The sequence below is a fragment of the Camellia sinensis genome, unplaced genomic scaffold (genome assembly GCF_055761805.1).
Source record: "Camellia sinensis isolate YWXY unplaced genomic scaffold, ASM5576180v1 Unanchor14, whole genome shotgun sequence".
Lineage (NCBI taxonomy): Eukaryota > Viridiplantae > Streptophyta > Magnoliopsida > Ericales > Theaceae > Camellia > Camellia sinensis.
The window spans coordinates 1,448,621-1,470,439 of NW_028129020.1; positions in this window are offsets into that span (position 1 = coordinate 1,448,621).

Sequence of the window (21,819 nt, forward strand, 5' to 3'; positions counted from 1 at the left end):
TATCTGCCACTGTGCAGGAGAATCCGTATAGGTGTTCGAGTGTTCGAACCGTAATGCGCAAGAAATGGTACGGAAACCCCGTATTTACATATCAGCCACTGTGCAGAAGAATCCGCATAGGTGTTCGAGTGTTCGAACCGTAATGCGCAAGAAATGGTACGTAAACCCCGTATTTACATATCTGCCACTGTGCAGGAGAATCCGTACAGGTGTTCGAGTGTTCGAACCGTAATGCGCAAGAAATGGTACGTAAACCCCGTATTTAAATATCTGCCACTGTGCAGGAGAATCCGTACAGGTGTTCGAGTGTTCGAACCGTAATGTGCAAGAAATGGTACCGAAGCCCCGTATTTACATATCTGCCACTATGCTGGAGAATCCGTATAGGTGTTCGAGTGTTCGAACCGTAATGCGCAAGAAATGGTACGGAAACCCCGTATTTACATATCCGCCACTATGCAGAAGAAGCCGTATAGGTGTTCGAGTGTTCGAACCGTAATGCGCAAGAAATGGTACGGAAACCCCGTATTTACATATCTGCCACTGTGCAGGAGAATCCGTACAGGTGTTCGAGTGTTCGAACCGTAATGCGCAAGAAATGGTACGGAAACCCCGTATTTACATATCTGCCACTGTGTAGGAGAATCCGTACAGGTGTTCGAGTGTTCGAACCGTAATGCGCAAGAAATGGTACCGAAACCCGGTATTTACATATCTGCCGCTATGCAAGAGAATCCGTACAGGTGTTCGAGTGTTCGAACCGTAATGTGCAAGAAATGGTACCGAAGCCCCGTATTTACATATCTGCCACTATGCTGGAGAATCCGTATAGGTGTTCGAGTGTTCGAACCGTAATGCGCAAGAAATGGTACGGAAACCCCGTATTTACATATCTGCCACTGTGCAGAAGAATCCGCATAGGTGTTCGAGTGTTCGAACCGTAATGCGCAAGAAATGGTACCGAAACCCCGTGTTTACATATCTGCCACTGTGCAGGAGAATCCGTATAGGTGTTCGAGTGTTGGAACCGTAATGCGCAAGAAATGGTACGGAAACCCCGTCTTTACATATCTGCCACTGTGCAGGAGAATCCGTATAGGTGTTCGAGTGTTCGAACCGTAATGCGCAAGAAATGGTACGGAAACCCCGTATTTACATCTCAGCCACTGTGCAGAAGAATCCGCATAGGTGTTCGAGTGTTCGAACCGTAATGCGCAAGAAATGGTACGTAAACCCCGTATTTACATATCTGCCACTGTGTAGGAGAATCCGTACAGGTGTTCGAATGTTCGAACCGTAATGCGCAAGAAATGGTACGGAAACCCCGTATTTACATATCTGCCACTGTGCAGGAGAATCCGTATAGGTGTTCGAGTGTTCGAACCGTAATGCGCAAGAAATGGTACGGAAACCCCGTATTTACATATCTGCCACTGTGTAGGAGAATCCGAATAGGTGTTCGAGTGTTGGAACCGTAATGCGCAAGAAATGGTACGGAAACCCCGTATTTACATATCTGCCACTGCGCAGGAGAATCCGTACAGGTGTTCGAGTGTTCGAACCGTAATGCGCAAGAAATGGTACGTAAACCCCGTATTTACATATCTGCCACTGTGCAGGAGAATCCGTACAGGTGTTCGAGTGTTCGAACCGTAATGCGCAAGAAATGGTACAGAAACCCCGTATTTACATATCTGCCACTGTGCAGGAGAATCCGTATAGGTGTTCGAGTGTTCGAACCGTAATGCGCAAGAAATGGTACGGAAACCCCGTATTTACATATCTGCCACCGTGCAGAAGAATCCGTATAGGTGTTCGAGTGTTCGAACCGTAATGCGCAAGAAATGGTACGGAAATCCCGTATTTACATATCTGCCACTGTGCAGAAGAAGCCGCATAGGTGTTCGAGTGTTCGAACCGTAATGCGCAAGAAATGGTACGGAAACCCCGTATTTACATATCTGCCACTGTGCAGGAGAATCCGTACAGGTGTTCGAGTGTTCGAACCGTAATGCGCAAGAAATGGTACGTAAATCCCGTATTTACATATCTGCCACTATGTAGGAGAATCCGTACAGGTGTTCGAGTGTTCGAACCGTAATGCGCAAGAAATGGTACCGAAACCCCGTATTTACATATCTGCCACTATGCAAGAGAATCCGTATAGGTGTTCGAGTGTTCGAACCGTAATGCGCAAGAAATGGTACGGAAACCCCGTATTTACATATCTGCCACTGTGCAGGAGAATCCGTATAGGTGTTCGAGTGTTCGAACAGTAATGCGCAAGAAATGGTACGGAAACCCCATATTTACATATCTGCCACTGTGCAGGAGAATCCGTATAGGTGTTCGAGTGTTCGAACCGTAATGCGCAAGAAATGGTACGGAAACCCCGTATTTACATATCTGCCACTGTGCAGGAGAATCCGTATAGGTGTTCGAGTGTTGGAACCGTAATGCGCAAGAAATGGTACGGAAACCCCGTATTTACATATCTGCCACTGTGCAGGAGAATCCGTATAGGTGTTCGAGTGTTCGAACCGTAATGCGCAAGAAATGGTACGGAAACCCCGTATTTACATATCAGCCACTGTGCAGAAGAATCCGCATAGGTGTTCGAGTGTTCGAACCGTAATGCGCAAGAAATGGTACGTAAACCCCGTATTTACATATCTGCCACTGTGCAGGAGAATCCGTACAGGTGTTCGAGTGTTCGAACCGTAATGCGCAAGAAATGGTACGTAAACCCCGTATTTAAATATCTGCCACTGTGCAGGAGAATCCGTACAGGTGTTCGAGTGTTCGAACCGTAATGTGCAAGAAATGGTACCGAAGCCCCGTATTTACATATCTGCCACTATGCTGGAGAATCCGTATAGGTGTTCGAGTGTTCGAACCGTAATGCGCAAGAAATGGTACGGAAACCCCGTATTTACATATCCGCCACTATGCAGAAGAAGCCGTATAGGTGTTCGAGTGTTCGAACCGTAATGCGCAAGAAATGGTACGGAAACCCCGTATTTACATATCTGCCACTGTGCAGGAGAATCCGTACAGGTGTTCGAGTGTTCGAACCGTAATGCGCAAGAAATGGGACGGAAACCCCGTATTTACATATCTGCCACTGTGCAGGAGAATCCGTATAGGTGTTCCAGTGTTCGAACCGTAATGCGCAAGAAATGGTACGGAAACCCCGTATTTACATATCTGCCACTGTGCAGAAGAATCCGTATAGGTGTTCGAGTGTTCGAACCGTAATGCGCAAGAAATGGTACCAAAACCCCGTATTTACATATCTGCCACTGTGCAGAAGAATCCGCTTAGGTGTTCGAGTGTTCGAACCGTAATGCGCAAGAAATGGTACGGAAACCCCGTATTTACATATCTGCCACTGTGCAGGAGAATCCGTATAGGTGTTCGAGTGTTCGAACCGTAATGCGCAAGAAATGGTACGGAAACCCCGTATTTACATATCTGCCACTGTGCAGAAGAATCCGCATAGGTGTTCGAGTGTTCGAACCGTAATGCGCAAGAAATGGTACGTAAACCCCGTATTTACATATCTGCCACTGTGCAGGAGAATCCGTACAGGTGTTCGAGTGTTCGAACCGTAATGCGCAAGAAATGGTACGGAAACCCCGTATTTACATATCTGCCACTGTGCAGGAGAATCCGTATAGGTGTTCGAGTGTTGGAACCGTAATGCGCAAGAAATGGTACGGAAACCCCGTATTTACATATCTGCCACTGTGCAGGAGAATCCGTATAGGTGTTCGAGTGTTCGAACCGTAATGCGCAAGAAATGGTACGGAAACCCCGTATTTACATATCTGCCACTGTGCAGAAGAATCCGCATAGGTGTTCGAGTGTTCGAACCGTAATGCGCAAGAAATGGTACGTAAACCCCGTATTTACATATCTGCCACTGTGCAGGAGAATCCGTACAGGTGTTCGAGTGTTCGAACCATAATGCGCAAGAAATGGTACCGAAACCCCGTATTTACATATCTGCCACTGTGCAGGAGAATCCGTATAGGTGTTCGAGTGTTCGAACCGTAATGCGCAAGAAATGGTACCGAAACCCCGTATTTACATATCTGCCACTGTGCAGGAGAATTCGTATAGGTGTTCGAGTGTTCGAACCGTAATGCGCAAGAAATGGTACGGAAACCCCGTATTTACATATCTGCCACTGTGCAGGAGAATCCGTAAAGGTGTTCGAGTGTTGGAACCGTAATGCGCAAGAAATGGTACGGAAACCCCGTATTTACATATCTGCCACTGTGCAGGAGAATCCGTATAGGTGTTCGAGTGTTCGAACCGTAGTGCGCAAGCAATGGTACGGAAACCCCGTATTTACATATCTGCCACTGTGCAGGAGAATCCGTATAGGTGTTCGAGTGTTCGAACCGTAATGCGCAAGAAATGGTACGTAAACCCCGTATTTACATATCTGCCACTGTGCAGGAGAATCCGTACAGGTGTTCGAGTGTTCGAACCGTAATGCGCAAGAAATGGTACGTAAACCCCGTATTTAAATATCTGCCACTGTGCAGGAGAATCCGTACAGGTGTTCGAGTGTTCGAACCGTAATGTGCAAGAAATGGTACCGAAGCCCCGTATTTACATATCTGCCACTATGCTGGAGAATCCGTATAGGTGTTCGAGTGTTCGAACCGTAATGCGCAAGAAATGGTACGGAAACCCCGTATTTACATATCCGCCACTATGCAGAAGAAGCCGTATAGGTGTTCGAGTGTTCGAACCGTAATGCGCAAGAAATGGTACGGAAACCCCGTATTTACATATCTGCCACTGTGCAGGAGAATCCGTACAGGTGTTCGAGTGTTCGAACCGTAATGCGCAAGAAATGGGACGGAAACCCCGTATTTACATATCTGCCACTGTGCAGGAGAATCCGTATAGGTGTTCCAGTGTTCGAACCGTAATGCGCAAGAAATGGTACGGAAACCCCGTATTTACATATCTGCCACTGTGCAGAAGAATCCGTATAGGTGTTCGAGTGTTCGAACCGTAATGCGCAAGAAATGGTACCAAAACCCCGTATTTACATATCTGCCACTGTGCAGAAGAATCCGCTTAGGTGTTCGAGTGTTCGAACCGTAATGCGCAAGAAATGGTACGGAAACCCCGTATTTACATATCTGCCACTGTGCAGGAGAATCCGTATAGGTGTTCGAGTGTTCGAACCGTAATGCGCAAGAAATGGTACGGAAACCCCGTATTTACATATCTGCCACTGTGCAGAAGAATCCGCATAGGTGTTCGAGTGTTCGAACCGTAATGCGCAAGAAATGGTACGTAAACCCCGTATTTACATATCTGCCACTGTGCAGGAGAATCCGTACAGGTGTTCGAGTGTTCGAACCGTAATGCGCAAGAAATGGTACGGAAACCCCGTATTTACATATCTGCCACTGTGCAGGAGAATCCGTATAGGTGTTCGAGTGTTGGAACCGTAATGCGCAAGAAATGGTACGGAAACCCCGTATTTACATATCTGCCACTGTGCAGGAGAATCCGTATAGGTGTTCGAGTGTTCGAACCGTAATGCGCAAGAAATGGTACGGAAACCCCGTATTTACATATCTGCCACTGTGCAGAAGAATCCGCATAGGTGTTCGAGTGTTCGAACCGTAATGCGCAAGAAATGGTACGTAAACCCCGTATTTACATATCTGCCACTGTGCAGGAGAATCCGTACAGGTGTTCGAGTGTTCGAACCATAATGCGCAAGAAATGGTACCGAAACCCCGTATTTACATATCTGCCACTGTGCAGGAGAATCCGTATAGGTGTTCGAGTGTTCGAACCGTAATGCGCAAGAAATGGTACCGAAACCCCGTATTTACATATCTGCCACTGTGCAGGAGAATTCGTATAGGTGTTCGAGTGTTCGAACCGTAATGCGCAAGAAATGGTACGGAAACCCCGTATTTACATATCTGCCACTGTGCAGGAGAATCCGTAAAGGTGTTCGAGTGTTGGAACCGTAATGCGCAAGAAATGGTACGGAAACCCCGTATTTACATATCTGCCACTGTGCAGGAGAATCCGTATAGGTGTTCGAGTGTTCGAACCGTAGTGCGCAAGCAATGGTACGGAAACCCCGTATTTACATATCTGCCACTGTGCAGGAGAATCCGTATAGGTGTTCGAGTGTTCGAACCGTAATGCGCAAGAAATGGTACGTAAACCCCGTATTTACATATCTGCCACTGTGCAGGAGAATCCGTACAGGTGTTCGAGTGTTCGAACCGTAATGCGCAAGAAATGGTACGTAAACCCCGTATTTAAATATCTGCCACTGTGCAGGAGAATCCGTACAGGTGTTCGAGTGTTCGAACCGTAATGTGCAAGAAATGGTACCGAAGCCCCGTATTTACATATCTGCCACTATGCTGGAGAATCCGTATAGGTGTTCGAGTGTTCGAACCGTAATGCGCAAGAAATGGTACGGAAACCCCGTATTTACATATCCGCCACTATGCAGAAGAAGCCGTATAGGTGTTCGAGTGTTCGAACCGTAATGCGCAAGAAATGGTACGGAAACCCCGTATTTACATATCTGCCACTGTGCAGGAGAATCCGTACAGGTGTTCGAGTGTTCGAACCGTAATGCGCAAGAAATGGGACGGAAACCCCGTATTTACATATCTGCCACTGTGCAGGAGAATCCGTATAGGTGTTCCAGTGTTCGAACCGTAATGCGCAAGAAATGGTACGGAAACCCCGTATTTACATATCTGCCACTGTGCAGAAGAATCCGTATAGGTGTTCGAGTGTTCGAACCGTAATGCGCAAGAAATGGTACCAAAACCCCGTATTTACATATCTGCCACTGTGCAGAAGAATCCGCTTAGGTGTTCGAGTGTTCGAACCGTAATGCGCAAGAAATGGTACGGAAACCCCGTATTTACATATCTGCCACTGTGCAGGAGAATCCGTATAGGTGTTCGAGTGTTCGAACCGTAATGCGCAAGAAATGGTACGAAAACCCCGTATTTACATATCTGCCACTGTGCAGAAGAATCCGCATAGGTGTTCGAGTGTTCGAACCGTAATGCGCAAGAAATGGTACGTAAACCCCGTATTTACATATCTGCCACTGTGCAGGAGAATCCGTACAGGTGTTCGAGTGTTCGAACCGTAATGCGCAAGAAATGGTACGGAAACCCCGTATTTACATATCTGCCACTGTGCAGGAGAATCCGTATAGGTGTTCGAGTGTTGGAACCGTAATGCGCAAGAAATGGTACGGAAACCCCGTATTTACATATCTGCCACTGTGCAGGAGAATCCGTATAGGTGTTCGAGTGTTCGAACCGTAATGCGCAAGAAATGGTACGGAAACCCCGTATTTACATATCTGCCACTGTGCAGAAGAATCCGCATAGGTGTTCGAGTGTTCGAACCGTAATGCGCAAGAAATGGTACGTAAACCCCGTATTTACATATCTGCCACTGTGCAGGAGAATCCGTACAGGTGTTCGAGTGTTCGAACCATAATGCGCAAGAAATGGTACCGAAACCCCGTATTTACATATCTGCCACTGTGCAGGAGAATCCGTATAGGTGTTCGAGTGTTCGAACCGTAATGCGCAAGAAATGGTACCGAAACCCCGTATTTACATATCTGCCACTGTGCAGGAGAATTCGTATAGGTGTTCGAGTGTTCGAACCGTAATGCGCAAGAAATGGTACGGAAACCCCGTATTTACATATCTGCCACTGTGCAGGAGAATCCGTAAAGGTGTTCGAGTGTTGGAACCGTAATGCGCAAGAAATGGTACGGAAACCCCGTATTTACATATCTGCCACTGTGCAGGAGAATCCGTATAGGTGTTCGAGTGTTCGAACCGTAGTGCGCAAGCAATGGTACGGAAACCCCGTATTTACATATCTGCCACTGTGCAGGAGAATCCGTATAGGTGTTCGAGTGTTCGAACCGTAATGCGCAAGAAATGGTACGGAAACCCCGTATTTACATATCTGCCACTGTGCAGGAGAATCCGAATAGGTGTTCGAGTGTTGGAACCGTAATGCGCAAGAAATGGTACGGAAACCCCGTATTTACATATCTGCCACTGCGCAGGAGAATCCGTACAGGTGTTCGAGTGTTCGAACCGTCATGCGCAAGAAATGGTACGTAAACCCCGTATTTACATATCTGCCACTGTGCAGAAGAATCCGTATAGGTGTTCGAGTGTTCGAACCGTAATGCGCAAGAAATGGTACCGAAACAACGTATTTACATATCTGCCACTGTGCAGAAGAATCCGCTTAGGTGTTCAAGTGTTCGAACCGTAATGCGCAAGAAATGGTACGGAAACCCCGTATTTACATATCTGCCACTGTGCAGGAGAATCCGTACAGGTGTTCGAGTGTTCGAACCGTAATGCGCAAGAAATGGTACGGAAACCCCGTATTTACATATCTGCCACTGCGCAGGAGAATCCGTACAGGTGTTCGAGTGTTCGAACCTTAATGCGCAAGAAATGGTACGTAAACCCCGTATTTACATATCTGCCACTGTGCAGAAGAATCCGTATAGGTGTTCGAGTGTTCGAACCGTAATGCGCAAGAAATGGTACTGAAACAACGTATTTACATATCTGCCACTGTACAGAAGAATCCGCTTAGGTGTTCGAGTGTTCGAACCGTAATGCGCAAGAAATGGTACGGAAACCCCGTATTTACATATCTGCCATTGTGCAGGAGAATCCGTACAGGTGTTCGAGTGTTCGAACCGTAATGCGCAAGAAATGGTACGGAAACCCCGTATTTACATATCTGCCACTGTGCAGGAGAATCCGTATAGGTGTTCCAGTGTTCGAACCGTAATGCGCAAGAAATGGTACGGAAACCCCGTATTTACATATCTGCCACTGTGCAGAAGAATCCGTATAGGTGTTCGAGTGTTCGAACCGTAATGCGCAAGAAATGGTACCAAAACCCCGTATTTACATATCTGCCACTGTGCAGAAGAATCCGCTTAGGTGTTTGAGTGTTCGAACCGTAATGCGCAAGAAATGGTACGGAAACCCCGTATTTACATATCTGCCACTGTGCAGGAGAATCCGTATAGGTGTTCGAGTGTTCGAACCGTAATGCGCAAGAAATGGTACGGAAACCCCGTATTTACATATCTGCCACTGTGCAGGAGAATCCGTACAGGTGTTCGAGTGTTCGAACCGTAATGCGCAAGAAATGGTACGGAAACCCCGTATTTACATATCTGCCACTGTGCAGGAGAATCCGTACAGGTGTTCGAGTGTTCGAACCGTAATGCGCAAGAAATGGTATCGAAACCCCGTATTTACATATCTGCCACTATGCAAGAGAATCCGTACAGGTGTTCGAGTGTTCGAACCGTAATGTGCAAGAAATGGTACCGAAGCCCCGTATTTACATATCTGCCACTATGCTGGAGAATCCGTATAGGTGTTCGAGTGTTCGAACCGTAATGCGCAAGAAATGGTACGGAAACCCCGTATTTACATATCTGCCACTGTGCAGAAGAATCCGCATAGGTGTTCGAGTGTTCGAACCGTAATGCGCAAGAAATGGTACCGAAACCCCGTATTTACATATCTGCCACTGTGCAGGAGAATCCGTATAGGTGTTCGAGTGTTGGAACCGTAATGCGCAAGAAATGGTACGGAAACCCCGTATTTACATATCTGCCACTGTGCAGGAGAATCCGTATAGGTGTTCGAGTGTTCGAACCGTAATGCGCAAGAAATGGTACGGAAACCCCGTATTTACATCTCAGCCACTGTGCAGAAGAATCCGCATAGGTGTTCGAGTGTTCGAACCGTAATGCGCAAGAAATGGTACGTAAACCCCGTATTTACATATCTGCCACTGTGCAGGAGAATCCGTACAGGTGTTCGAGTGTTCGAACCGTAATGCGCAAGAAATGGTACGTAAACCCCGTATTTAAATATCTGCCACTGTGCAGGAGAATCCGTACAGGTGTTCGAGTGTTCGAACCGTAATGTGCAAGAAATGGTACCGAAGCCCCGTATTTACATATCTGCCACTATGCTGGAGAATCCGTATAGGTGTTCGAGTGTTCGAACCGTAATGCGCAAGAAATGGTACGGAAACCCCGTATTTACATATCCGCCACTATGCAGAAGAAGCCGTATAGGTGTTCGAGTGTTCGAACCGTAACGCGCAAGAAATGGTACGGAAACCCCGTATTTACATATCTGCCACTGTGCAGGAGAATCCGTACAGGTGTTCGAGTGTTCGAACCGTAATGCGCAAGAAATGGTACGGAAACCCCGTATTTACATATCTGCCACTGTGCAGGAGAATCCGTACAGGTGTTCGAGTGTTCGAACCGTAATGCGCAAGAAATGGTACCGAAACCCCGTATTTACATATCTGCCACTATGCAAGAGAATCCGTACAGGTGTTCGAGTGTTCGAACCGTAATGTGCAAGAAATGGTACCGAAGCCCCGTATTTACATATCTGCCACTATGCTGGAGAATCCGTATAGGTGTTCGAGTGTTCGAACCGTAATGCGCAAGAAATGGTACGGAAACCCCGTATTTACATATCTGCCACTGTGCAGAAGAATCCGCATAGGTGTTCGAGTGTTCGAACCGTAATGCGCAAGAAATGGTACCGAAACCCCGTATTTACATATCTGCCACTGTGCAGGAGAATCCGTATAGGTGTTCGAGTGTTGGAACCGTAATGCGCAAGAAATGGTACGGAAACCCCGTATTTACATATCTGCCACTGTGCAGGAGAATCCGTATAGGTGTTCGAGTGTTCGAACCGTAATGCGCAAGAAATGGTACGGAAACCCCGTATTTACATCTCAGCCACTGTGCAGAAGAATCCGCATAGGTGTTCGAGTGTTCGAACCGTAATGCGCAAGAAATGGTACGTAAACCCCGTATTTACATATCTGCCACTGTGCAGGAGAATCCGTACAGGTGTTCGAATGTTCGAACCGTAATGCGCAAGAAATGGTACGGAAACCCCGTATTTACATATCTGCCACTGTGCAGGAGAATCCGTATAGGTGTTCGAGTGTTCGAACCGTAATGCGCAAGAAATGGTACGGAAACCCCGTATTTACATATCTGCCACTGTGCAGGAGAATCCGAATAGGTGTTCGAGTGTTGGAACCGTAATGCGCAAGAAATGGTACGGAAACCCCGTATTTACATATCTGCCACTGCGCAGGAGAATCCGTACAGGTGTTCGAGTGTTCGAACCGTAATGCGCAAGAAATGGTACGTAAACCCCGTATTTACATATCTGCCACTGTGCAGGAGAATCCGTACAGGTGTTCGAGTGTTCGAACCGTAATGCGCAAGAAATGGTACAGAAACCCCGTATTTACATATCTGCCACTGTGCAGGAGAATCCGTATAGGTGTTCGAGTGTTCGAACCGTAATGCGCAAGAAATGGTACGGAAACCCCGTATTTACATATCTGCCACTGTGCAGAAGAATCCGTATAGGTGTTCGAGTGTTCGAACCGTAATGCGCAAGAAATGGTACGGAAACCCCGTATTTACATATCTGCCACTGTGCAGAAGAAGCCGCATAGGTGTTCGAGTGTTCGAACCGTAATGCGCAAGAAATGGTACCGAAACCCCGTATTTACATATCTGCCACTGTGCAGGAGAATTCGTATAGGTGTTCGAGTGTTCGAACCGTAATGCGCAAGAAATGGTACGGAAACCCCGTATTTACATATCTGCCACTGTGCAGGAGAATCCGTAAAGGTGTTCGAGTGTTGGAACCGTAATGCGCAAGAAATGGTACGGAAACCCCGTATTTACATATCTGCCACTGTGCAGGAGAATCCGTATAGGTGTTCGAGTGTTCGAACCGTAATGCGCAAGAAATGGTACGGAAACCCCGTATTTACATATCTGCCACTGTGCAGGAGAATCCGTATAGGTGTTCGAGTGTTCGAACCGTAATGCGCAAGAAATGGTACGGAAACCCCGTATTTACATATCTGCCACTGTGCAGGAGAATCCGAATAGGTGTTCGAGTGTTGGAACCGTAATGCGCAAGAAATGGTACGGAAACCCCGTATTTACATATCTGCCACTGCGCAGGAGAATCCGTACAGGTGTTCGAGTGTTCGAACCGTAATGCGCAAGAAATGGTACGTAAACCCCGTATTTACATATCTGCCACTGTGCAGAAGAATCCGTATAGGTGTTCGAGTGTTCGAACCGTAATGCGCAATAAATGGTACCGAAACAACGTATTTACATATCTGCCACTGTGCAGAAGAATCCGCTTAGGTGTTCGAGTGTTCGAACCGTAATGCGCAAGAAATGGTACGGAAACCCCGTATTTACATATCTGCCACTGTGCAGGAGAATCCGTACAGGTGTTCGAGTGTTCGAACCGTAATGCGCAAGAAATGGTACGGAAACCCCGTATTTACATATCTGCCACTGCGCAGGAGAATCCGTACAGGTGTTCGAGTGTTCGAACCGTAATGCGCAAGAAATGGTACGTAAACCCCGTATTTACATATCTGCCACTGTGCAGAAGAATCCGTATAGGTGTTCGAGTGTTCGAACCGTAATGCGCAAGAAATGGTACTGAAACAACGTATTTACATATCTGCCACTGTACAGAAGAATCCGCTTAGGTGTTCGAGTGTTCGAGCCGTAATGCGCAAGAAATGGTACGGAAACCCCGTATTTACATATCTGCCACTGTGCAGGAGAATCCGTACAGGTGTTCGAGTGTTCGAACCGTAATGCGCAAGAAATGGTACCGAAACCCCGTATTTACATATCTGCCACTGTGCAGGAGAATCCGTATAGGTGTTCCAGTGTTCGAACCGTAATGCGCAAGAAATGGTACGGAAACCCCGTATTTACATATCTGCCACTGTGCAGAAGAATCCGTATAGGTGTTCGAGTGTTGGAACCGTAATGCGCAAGAAATGGTACGGAAACCCCGTATTTACATATCTGCCACTGTGCAGGAGAATCCGTATAGGTGTTCGAGTGTTCGAACCGTAATGCGCAAGAAATGGTACGGAAACCCCGTATTTACATCTCAGCCACTGTGCAGAAGAATCCGCATAGGTGTTCGAGTGTTCGAACCGTAATGCGCAAGAAATGGTACGTAAACCCCGTATTTACATATCTGCCACTGTGCAGGAGAATCCGTACAGGTGTTCGAATGTTCGAACCGTAATGCGCAAGAAATGGTACGGAAACCCCGTATTTACATATCTGCCACTGTGCAGGAGAATCCGTATAGGTGTTCGAGTGTTCGAACCGTAATGCGCAAGAAATGGTACGGAAACCCCGTATTTACATATCCGCCACTATGCAGAAGAAGCCGTATAGGTGTTCGAGTGTTCGAACCGTAATGCGCAAGAAATGGTACGGAAACCCCGTATTTACATATCTGCCACTGTGCAGGAGAATCCGTACAGGTGTTCGAGTGTTCGAACCGTAATGCGCAAGAAATGGTACGGAAACCCCGTATTTACATATCTGCCACTGTGCAGGAGAATCCGTACAGGTGTTCGAGTGTTCGAACCGTAATGCGCAAGAAATGGTATCGAAACCCCGTATTTACATATCTGCCACTATGCAAGAGAATCCGTACAGGTGTTCGAGTGTTCGAACCGTAATGTGCAAGAAATGGTACCGAAGCCCCGTATTTACATATCTGCCACTATGCTGGAGAATCCGTATAGGTGTTCGAGTGTTCGAACCGTAATGCGCAAGAAATGGTACGGAAACCCCGTATTTACATATCTGCCACTGTGCAGAAGAATCCGCATAGGTGTTCGAGTGTTCGAACCGTAATGCGCAAGAAATGGTACCGAAACCCCGTATTTACATATCTGCCACTGTGCAGGAGAATCCGTATAGGTGTTCGAGTGTTGGAACCGTAATGCGCAAGAAATGGTACGGAAACCCCGTATTTACATATCTGCCACTGTGCAGGAGAATCCGTATAGGTGTTCGAGTGTTCGAACCGTAATGCGCAAGAAATGGTACGGAAACCCCGTATTTACATCTCAGCCACTGTGCAGAAGAATCCGCATAGGTGTTCGAGTGTTCGAACCGTAATGCGCAAGAAATGGTACGTAAACCCCGTATTTACATATCTGCCACTGTGCAGGAGAATCCGTACAGGTGTTCGAGTGTTCGAACCGTAATGCGCAAGAAATGGTACGTAAACCCCGTATTTAAATATCTGCCACTGTGCAGGAGAATCCGTACAGGTGTTCGAGTGTTCGAACCGTAATGTGCAAGAAATGGTACCGAAGCCCCGTATTTACATATCTGCCACTATGCTGGAGAATCCGTATAGGTGTTCGAGTGTTCGAACCGTAATGCGCAAGAAATGGTACGGAAACCCCGTATTTACATATCCGCCACTATGCAGAAGAAGCCGTATAGGTGTTCGAGTGTTCGAACCGTAACGCGCAAGAAATGGTACGGAAACCCCGTATTTACATATCTGCCACTGTGCAGGAGAATCCGTACAGGTGTTCGAGTGTTCGAACCGTAATGCGCAAGAAATGGTACGGAAACCCCGTATTTACATATCTGCCACTGTGCAGGAGAATCCGTACAGGTGTTCGAGTGTTCGAACCGTAATGCGCAAGAAATGGTACCGAAACCCCGTATTTACATATCTGCCACTATGCAAGAGAATCCGTACAGGTGTTCGAGTGTTCGAACCGTAATGTGCAAGAAATGGTACCGAAGCCCCGTATTTACATATCTGCCACTATGCTGGAGAATCCGTATAGGTGTTCGAGTGTTCGAACCGTAATGCGCAAGAAATGGTACGGAAACCCCGTATTTACATATCTGCCACTGTGCAGAAGAATCCGCATAGGTGTTCGAGTGTTCGAACCGTAATGCGCAAGAAATGGTACCGAAACCCCGTATTTACATATCTGCCACTGTGCAGGAGAATCCGTATAGGTGTTCGAGTGTTGGAACCGTAATGCGCAAGAAATGGTACGGAAACCCCGTATTTACATATCTGCCACTGTGCAGGAGAATCCGTATAGGTGTTCGAGTGTTCGAACCGTAATGCGCAAGAAATGGTACGGAAACCCCGTATTTACATCTCAGCCACTGTGCAGAAGAATCCGCATAGGTGTTCGAGTGTTCGAACCGTAATGCGCAAGAAATGGTACGTAAACCCCGTATTTACATATCTGCCACTGTGCAGGAGAATCCGTACAGGTGTTCGAATGTTCGAACCGTAATGCGCAAGAAATGGTACGGAAACCCCGTATTTACATATCTGCCACTGTGCAGGAGAATCCGTATAGGTGTTCGAGTGTTCGAACCGTAATGCGCAAGAAATGGTACGGAAACCCCGTATTTACATATCTGCCACTGTGCAGGAGAATCCGAATAGGTGTTCGAGTGTTGGAACCGTAATGCGCAAGAAATGGTACGGAAACCCCGTATTTACATATCTGCCACTGCGCAGGAGAATCCGTACAGGTGTTCGAGTGTTCGAACCGTAATGCGCAAGAAATGGTACGTAAACCCCGTATTTACATATCTGCCACTGTGCAGGAGAATCCGTACAGGTGTTCGAGTGTTCGAACCGTAATGCGCAAGAAATGGTACAGAAACCCCGTATTTACATATCTGCCACTGTGCAGGAGAATCCGTATAGGTGTTCGAGTGTTCGAACCGTAATGCGCAAGAAATGGTACGGAAACCCCGTATTTACATATCTGCCACTGTGCAGAAGAATCCGTATAGGTGTTCGAGTGTTCGAACCGTAATGCGCAAGAAATGGTACGGAAACCCCGTATTTACATATCTGCCACTGTGCAGAAGAAGCCGCATAGGTGTTCGAGTGTTCGAACCGTAATGCGCAAGAAATGGTACCGAAACCCCGTATTTACATATCTGCCACTGTGCAGGAGAATTCGTATAGGTGTTCGAGTGTTCGAACCGTAATGCGCAAGAAATGGTACGGAAACCCCGTATTTACATATCTGCCACTGTGCAGGAGAATCCGTAAAGGTGTTCGAGTGTTGGAACCGTAATGCGCAAGAAATGGTACGGAAACCCCGTATTTACATATCTGCCACTGTGCAGGAGAATCCGTATAGGTGTTCGAGTGTTCGAACCGTAATGCGCAAGAAATGGTACGGAAACCCCGTATTTACATATCTGCCACTGTGCAGGAGAATCCGTATAGGTGTTCGAGTGTTCGAACCGTAATGCGCAAGAAATGGTACGGAAACCCCGTATTTACATATCTGCCACTGTGCAGGAGAATCCGAATAGGTGTTCGAGTGTTGGAACCGTAATGCGCAAGAAATGGTACGGAAACCCCGTATTTACATATCTGCCACTGCGCAGGAGAATCCGTACAGGTGTTCGAGTGTTCGAACCGTAATGCGCAAGAAATGGTACGTAAACCCCGTATTTACATATCTGCCACTGTGCAGAAGAATCCGTATAGGTGTTCGAGTGTTCGAACCGTAATGCGCAAGAAATGGTACCGAAACAACGTATTTACATATCTGCCACTGTGCAGAAGAATCCGCTTAGGTGTTCGAGTGTTCGAACCGTAATGCGCAAGAAATGGTACGGAAACCCCGTATTTACATATCTGCCACTGTGCAGGAGAATCCGTACAGGTGTTCGAGTGTTCGAACCGTAATGCGCAAGAAATGGTACGGAAACCGCGTATTTACATATCTGCCACTGCGCAGGAGAATCCGTACAGGTGTTCGAGTGTTCGAACCGTAATGCGCAAGAAATGGTACGTAAACCCCGTATTTACATATCTGCCACTGTGCAGAAGAATCCGTATAGGTGTTCGAGTGTTCGAACCGTAATGCGCAAGAAATGGTACTGAAACAACGTATTTACATATCTGCCACTGTACAGAAGAATCCGCTTAGGTGTTCGAGTGTTCGAGCCGTAATGCGCAAGAAATGGTACGGAAACCCCGTATTTACATATCTGCCACTGTGCAGGAGAATCCGTACAGGTGTTCGAGTGTTCGAACCGTAATGCGCAAGAAATGGTACCGAAACCCCGTATTTACATATCTGCCACTGTGCAGGAGAATCCGTATAGGTGTTCCAGTGTTCGAACCGTAATGCGCAAGAAATGGTACGGAAACCCCGTATTTACATATCTGCCACTGTGCAGAAGAATCCGTATAGGTGTTCGAGTGTTGGAACCGTAATGCGCAAGAAATGGTACGGAAACCCCGTATTTACATATCTGCCACTGTGCAGGAGAATCCGTATAGGTGTTCGAGTGTTCGAACCGTAATGCGCAAGAAATGGTACGGAAACCCCGTATTTACATCTCAGCCACTGTGCAGAAGAATCCGCATAGGTGTTCGAGTGTTCGAACCGTAATGCGCAAGAAATGGTACGTAAACCCCGTATTTACATATCTGCCACTGTGCAGGAGAATCCGTACAGGTGTTCGAATGTTCGAACCGTAATGCGCAAGAAATGGTACGGAAACCCCGTATTTACATATCTGCCACTGTGCAGGAGAATCCGTATAGTTGTTCGAGTGTTCGAACCGTAATGCGCAAGAAATGGTACGGAAACCCCGTATTTACATATCTGCCACTGTGCAGGAGAATCCGAATAGGTGTTCGAGTGTTGGAACCGTAATGCGCAAGAAATGGTACGGAAACCCCGTATTTACATATCTGCCACTGCGCAGGAGAATCCGTACAGGTGTTCGAGTGTTCGAACCGTAATGCGCAAGAAATGGTACGTAAACCCCGTATTTACATATCTGCCACTGTGCAGGAGAATCCGTACAGGTGTTTGAGTGTTCGAACTGTAATGCGCAAGAAATGGTACAGAAACCCCGTATTTACATATCTGCCACTGTGCAGGAGAATCCGTATAGGTGTTAGAGTGTTCGAACCGTAATGCGCAAGAAATGGTACGGAAACCCCGTATTTACATATCTGCCACTGTGCAGAAGAATCCGTATAGGTGTTCGAGTGTTCGAACCGTAATGCGCAAGAAATGGTACGGAAACCCCGTATTTACATATCTGCCACTGTGCAGAAGAAGCCGCATAGGTGTTCGAGTGTTCGAACCGTAATGCGCAAGAAATGGTACGGAAACCCCGTATTTACATATCTGCCACTGTGCAGAAGAATCCGTATAGGTGTTCGAGTGTTCGAACCGTAATGCGCAAGAAATGGTACTGAAACAACGTATTTACATATCTGCCACTGTACAGAAGAATCCGCTTAGGTGTTCGAGTGTTCGAACCGTAATGCGCAAGAAATGGTACGGAAACCCCGTATTTACATATCTGCCACTGTGCAGGAGAATCCGTACAGGTGTTCGAGTGTTCGAACCGTAATGCGCAAGAAATGGTACGGAAACCCCGTATTTACATATCTGCCACTGCGCAGGAGAATCCGTACAGGTGTTCGAGTGTTCGAACCGTAATGCGCAAGAAATGGTACGTAAACCCCGTATTTACATATCTGCCACTGTGCAGGAGAATCCGTATAGGTGTTCGAGTGTTCGAACCGTAATGCGCAAGAAATGGTACGGAAACCCCGTATATACATATCTGCCACTGTGCAGAAGAATCCGCATAGGTGTTCGAGTGTTCGAACCGTAATGCGCAAGAAATGGTACGTAAACCCCGTATTTACATATCTGCCACTGTGCAGGAGAATCCGTACAGGTGTTCGAGTGTTCGAACCATAATGCGCAAGAAATGGTACCGAAACCCCGTATTTACATATCTGCCACTGTGCAGGAGAATCCGTATAGGTGTTCGAGTGTTCGAACCGTAATGCGCAAGAAATGGTACCGAAACCCCGTATTTACATATCTGCCACTGTGCAGGAGAATTCGTGTAGGTGTTCGAGTGTTCGAACCGTAATGCGCAAGAAATGGTACGGAAACCCCGTATTTACATATCTGCCACTGTGCAGTAGAATCCGTAAAGGTGTTCGAGTGTTGGAACCGTAATGCGCAAGAAATGGTACGGAAACCCCGTATTTACATATCTGCCACTGTGCAGGAGAATCCGTATAGGTGTTCGAGTGTTCGAACCGTAATGCGCAAGAAATGGTACGGAAACCCCGTATTTACATATCTGCCACTGTGCAGGAGAATCCGTATAGGTGTTCGAGTGTTCGAACCGTAATGCGCAAGAAATGGTACGGAAACCCCGTATTTACATATCTGCCACTGTGCAGGAGAATCCGAATAGGTGTTCGAGTGTTGGAACCGTAATGCGCAAGAAATGGTACGGAAACCCCGTATTTACATATCTGCCACTGCGCAGGAGAATCCGTACAGGTGTTCGAGTGTTCGAACCGTAATGCGCAAGAAATGGTACGTAAACCCCGTATTTACATATCTGCCACTGTGCAGAAGAATCCGTATAGGTGTTCGAGTGTTCGAACCGTAATGCGCAAGAAATGGTACTGAAACAACGTATTTACATATCTGCCACTGTACAGAAGAATCCGCTTAGGTGTTCGAGTGTTCGAACCGTAATGCGCAAGAAATGGTACGGAAACCCCGTATTTACATATCTGCCACTGTGCAGGAGAATCCGTACAGGTGTTCGAGTGTTCGAACCGTAATGCGCAAGAAATGGTACGGAAACCCCGTATTTACATATCTGCCACTGCGCAGGAGAATCCGTACAGGTGTTCGAGTGTTCGAACCGTAATGCGCAAGAAATGGTACGTAAACCCCGTATTTACATATCTGCCACTGTGCAGAAGAATCCGTATAGGTGTTCGAGTGTTCGAACCGTAATGCGCAAGAAATGGTACTGAAACAACGTATTTACATATCTGCCACTGTACAGAAGAATCCGCTTAGGTGTTCGAGTGTTCGAACCGTAATGCGCAAGAAATGGTACGGAAACCCCGTATTTACATATCTGCCACTGTGCAGGAGAATCCGTACAGGTGTTCGAGTGTTCGAACCGTAATGCGCAAGAAATGGTACGGAAACCCCGTATTTACATATCTGCCACTGTGCAGGAGAATCCGTATAGGTGTTCCAGTGTTCGAACCGTAATGCGCAAGAAATGGTACGGAAACCCCGTATTTACATATCTGCCACTGTGCAGAAGAATCCGTATAGGTGTTCGAGTGTTCGAACCGTAATGCGCAAGAAATGGTACCAAAACCCCGTATTTACATATCTGCCACTGTGCAGAAGAATCCGCTTAGGTGTTCGAGTGTTCGAACCGTAATGCGCAAGAAATGGTACGGAAACCCCGTATTTACATATCTGCCACTGTGCAGGAGAATCCGTATAGGTGTTCGAGTGTTCGAACCGTAATGCGCAAGAAATGGTACGGAAACCCCGTATTTACATATCTGCCACTGTGCAGAAGAAGCCGCATAGGTGTTCGAGTGTTCGAACCGTAATGCGCAAGAAATGGTACGGAAACCCCGTATTTACATATCTGCAACTGTGCAGAAGAATCCGTATAGGTGTTCGAGTGTTCGAACCGTAATGCGCAAGAAATGGTACGGAAACCCCGTATTTACATATCTGCCACTGTGCAGGAGAATCCGTATAGGTGTTCGAGTGTTCGAACCGTAATGCGCAAGAAATGGTACGGAAACCCCGTATTTACATATCTGCCACTGTGCAGAAGAATCCGCATAGGTGTTCGAGTGTTCGAACCGTAATGCGCAAGAAATGGTACGTAAACCCCGTATTTACATATCTGCCACTGTGCAGGAGAATCCGTACAGGTGTTCGAGTGTTCGAACCATAATGCGCAAGAAATGGTACCGAAACCCCGTATTTACATATCTGCCACTGTGCAGGAGAATCCGTATAGGTGTTCGAGTGTTCGAACCGTAATGCGCAAGAAATGGTACCGAAACCCCGTATTTACATATCTGCCACTGTGCAGGAGAATTCGTATAGGTGTTCGAGTGTTCGAACCGTAATGCGCAAGAAATGGTACGGAAACCCCGTATTTACATATCTGCCACTGTGCAGGAGAATCCGTAAAGGTGTTCGAGTGTTGGAACCGTAATGCGCAAGAAATGGTACGGAAACCCCGTATTTACATATCTGCCACTGTGCAGGAGAATCTGTATAGGTGTTCGAGTGTTCGAACCGTAATGCGCAAGAAATGGTACGGAAACCCCGTATTTACATATCTGCCACTGTGCAGGAGAATCCGTATAGGTGTTCGAGTGTTCGAACCGTAATGCGCAAGAAATGGTACGGAAACCCCGTATTTACATATCTGCCACTGTGCCGGAGAATCCGAATAGGTGTTCGAGTGTTGGAACCGTAATGCGCAAGAAATGGTACGGAAACCCCGTATTTACATATCTGCCACTGCGCAGGAGAATCCGTACAGGTGTTCGAGTGTTCGAACCGTAATGCGCAAGAAATGGTACGTAAACCCCGTATTTACATATCTGCCACTGTGCAGAAGAATCCGTATAGGTGTTCGAGTGTTCGAACCGTAATGCGCAAGAAATGGTACCGAAACAACGTATTTACATATCTGCCACTGTGCAGAAGAATCCGCTTAGGTGTTCGAGTGTTCGAACCGTAATGCGCAAGAAATGGTACGGAAACCCCGTATTTACATATCTGCCACTGTGCAGGAGAATCCGTACAGGTGTTCGAGTGTTCGAACCGTAATGCGCAAGAAATGGTACGGAAACCCCGTATTTACATATCTGCCACTGCGCAGGAGAATCCGTACAGGAGTTCGAGTGTTCGAACCGTAATGCGCAAGAAATGGTACGTAAACCCCGTATTTACATATCTGCCACTGTG